General features: G+C 42.5%; 1 long non-coding RNA gene across 1 annotated transcript; it reads right to left on the reverse strand.

The window, feature by feature from the left end:
- Positions 1–221: 221 nt before the first annotated feature.
- Positions 222–1,137, reverse strand: LOC147622925 (uncharacterized). Its single transcript, XR_015269589.1, has 2 exons — positions 843–1,137; positions 222–645 (listed from the first exon to the last, which is right to left on the reverse strand). It is a non-coding gene; the product is annotated as an uncharacterized LOC147622925 (long non-coding RNA).
- Positions 1,138–3,745: the final 2,608 nt, after the last annotated feature.

Consider the following 3,745-nt stretch of genomic DNA (forward strand, 5'->3'; position numbering starts at 1 on the left):
TCACCTCCACCCCCTTGCCTAGGGACCTCTTGTGCATATATTCTAGTGGGGGAAAATCCATCTAGCTTATCAATGTGATGATAATGATGTGGCCTTAGACAACAGGGAGAGCACCAAGCTGCAACAAGATACACGAACAAAAAGTTCAGGCCATCTCCAAAAACAAAAGTGCGATTTTGACTCCATGACACAAAGTTTCAAGTTATCGACTTTAGACTCCGTGCTATAACATATATATTAATGTCATCAACGCCCAAGAGGAGGTGAGGCTCATACAATACGATATGTCCACCTTAGTGGACAACTCTTCATAGATAAAACTCCATACTAAGTTTCTATCACTTCTTCGGATTTGAAGGACAGACTCAGCCATGAGAACACCAAGCCCCAAGAACAATACATATCACGATCCAAACAGAAGACGCAGCCTCTGTTTGATACAAAAATTATTAACACACACAGCAACACGCCTGTGTACAATCCACTATTTCGTGGCGCTGCTGCCTTTTCTTACATCTTGTTGCCAGGAAGAGGAAGCATGTAAAATAACAGCAGCAGCAGACAATTGAAAAGCCATTTTGGCACCATCTCTGTTTGTCAAGGGGTTTACCTCAAGGGCATCAAGATACCACGCCAAAGCCAAAGCTACACAAGGTTGAAGAAAAGCAGTATGAAATTAGCCAAATTTGATGAGAACCCATCTCTAAATGGGTAACAATGTGAAGATCCAAATTAATCCCCTGTCCTAAAATCATAACCATTAAGCCTATTTTAAGACAGAAGGGGAAATGGGTCACAATTGTCAAGCAGAGTCGGGGCAGGGAATCACAGCTTGGGCTTACCTGCAGGCTCGCATGGTGACATGGTGCATGAGATGGTGGAAGAAGAAGTTCACGGAGTGCAGGGTCACTGCGAAGGCAGCGAACCCCAGCAGCATGAGAGCCGGAAACATGGCGAGTCTGCAAAGGAAGCCCTAGGTAGAGGTGCAGACAAACCCCACCTTGTCTCCTAATCCGAGTGCAGTTGTTTCCTGCCCTCTGTGTGTGAGTGTGAGTGTGTGTGTGTGTGTGTTTTCTGCGGTTGTTCTGTGCAATGGCTACACTGCACCTGCTTCAAATGCTCCTCTCAACTTACACAGAGCTTCCAGTAGCAGCCAGCCACCACAAACCTAATATTCCAATATCCGTAGCGTGTTGTTTCACTTTTTGGTGCGACCACAAGCACGTTTCGTGAACGGTCGGGCCCCTCGTGGAGCCCCCGAGTTTTGGCATCAAATGCTCAGTATTTTATTAGGCTTTACCTCGAAAAAGGAGGTTGTCACTTGTGTCACCGTTCTTGATGCTTCTTATCCCTCTCACAATGGATGGTCCCTAAAAGAGTTTAGGGCTGGTTTCCACTGAGACACTAGGCCTGTTTCCACGCCGCGGCCAGTTCTCACTTTTTAGAAATTAATGAAGAAGAAGACGCCCTCTGAGTTCAACTTGTGGTTGTTATGATTTAGAAGTGTTCAGCTCACAATTGGTTGCGAATTTTGATGATCTTCGTGGAAATGGGCCCATGGTTGCTTTTAGGAAGCAACCAATTTCAAACTCACATATTAAGGGTTGGTTTCCATGTGACTCTAAATTTCCAAGTGGTCCCCAATTTGGAGATATTTAAATGCAAGAAGACAAAGTTATCCGAGCTCATTAGTGGTTGTGAAGTGAACATATAGGATTTTGAAAGGTCGAACCCACAGCTGGCTGCTAGTTTTTCATAGCATAGAAATCAGCCCTAAAATCCTATAAATCAACTTCTTCCTTTACGAGCTTTTCTTCTTTCTCCCAACAAGTGACGTCCTAACCATGGTCAAAGTGATCATACACAGGGGTTCTGCACGTCTTTGGGTCTCTATAGAGCTAAAGAGCTTGACCATGGTCAAGTGCAGAACCCCCTGTATAATCACTTTTTTCTAACCAATGAAAAAAGGATGACCTTGAAGTTCAACTCGTTTTTATTGAAAAATTGCATACTTCAACCAGTTTTATGACTAAAATTTTAAATTTTTAAATTCAAGGTTAACAAAAGTTTTTTTCAAAATTACACTTTTTTTCTGAAAATACTCCACTTTTTTTTTTGGGTTGGCAAAGTGGAGGGCGTTGCCAATGCTTGGTCTAAAAAAAAGACAAAGGTTGAAGTAGTCTACCAGGTTTTCGTTAGTAGAAATCTTACTACTCGGTTTTATAACTAGATATGTAACCATTTTGCGTGGTGGTGGCGCATAACTGCATGGAACTGTTTGTTAGTTGTGGCAATGGCCTCTTCAACCGCCCGGTTGAAACTTGCAAGTCTCCCTCCCACTCTCGGTTGAGACTTGCTTGCAAGCCTCCCTCCCACTCTGATCGGTTGAAACCTTGGTATCAAGACAGAGGCGACAGGCGATCTTGATACGAAGGTTTTTGTTTCCAGCTACTGCGACTGGCGGTCTCACGCACGAGCAATTGCATCAATTAGAGAAACGACTTCGACGTGAGGAGGGGTGATCCGACCTACTATGATGAGGTGGTCGATGCGATCGCCAGCATTCCGGCCACACAAGCCTGATGAGTCTCTCGATCTAGTGCCAACCTTTGGACGTTATGCTGGAGGACTAGATCCATGGATAACAAGAGTCCTCTTGTCATATGGCTAGCCCGCCCTCCTTATTAGTCGTGGTGGCAACATCATCATGAGAAAATGAAGTACCCTATCTTTTTTAAGGTGAAGTGCTCGCAGATCTCACATTCATACTTTTTGAAAGTAAATAGCTGACTCACATTCATACTTTTTGAAAGTAAATGGCTCGTCAATGTGTTTATCAAAGTCAGTGAGATGATTTCAAAATGCAATAAAGCTTCGCTCATCTAACGAAAAATGTGCTTCTGGGGCAGAGGATTATGCAATAAGATTCCACACTCTTCGCCCACCACCACAGACATGTAGATGTTGCTATAGTTGTCCATTAAATGAACTTCCTAGTGAATGGTAAAAGGCTTACGATGCCAAGCTCTAGATTCGACGGATCTAGCCACTTTCAATTTTGATGCCTTGGTCAAAAAGGACCCTTCGTGTTGATTCATGTCATGAAAGAAGAAGAAACTTAGTGGTAATAAAAAATCACACAACACAAACTCCTCAAAATCTAACAATGCAAAGGATTCAACTTCGGACAAATATTTAGAGAATTATTCAAATGAGAATGAGAAAGCACAGGAGCTAGAGAATCCAGAAAGCTCACAAGAAAGTCGAAGAACGACTAATAGCAACTTTAGCTAAGATCACCACAGGAAGTGTGAGAAAATCCGAATCTGAGATTCAACCGGAAGTTAAGATTGGCATTTTCTCGATCTTTTGCATGATATCTTGAAGCATTTCATGTGCAAATCCATCAAGAATTACATGGTTCCCTTTCCTTTGTCCCATTCAAGTGACATGCATTCCATACATATGAATATTTCACATGGATCATAGATTTGACTTAGGTTTGGGGACTTGATCCATGCATGCATATTTCTTTACAATCTTGCATGATGAAAGGTGGAATGTTCATGATTTCTTAATCTTGGACATTCGAGGGATTCATTATTGAGGGCCATAACCATTGGATGATCAGGTACGGAAGCACTACATGTATGTGATGGAGAGCCATGTGGAGGACCATTGAGCCAAGCTAACTTCATCATTAACATTAACTCTTATATTGGAATGGAATTGCATTGGCATGCAA

Source organism: Cibotium barometz, chromosome 28, assembly GCF_041138505.1.
Source record: "Cibotium barometz isolate CiBa-2024 chromosome 28, ASM4113850v1, whole genome shotgun sequence".
In the NCBI taxonomy this organism is placed as follows: domain Eukaryota; kingdom Viridiplantae; phylum Streptophyta; class Polypodiopsida; order Cyatheales; family Cibotiaceae; genus Cibotium; species Cibotium barometz.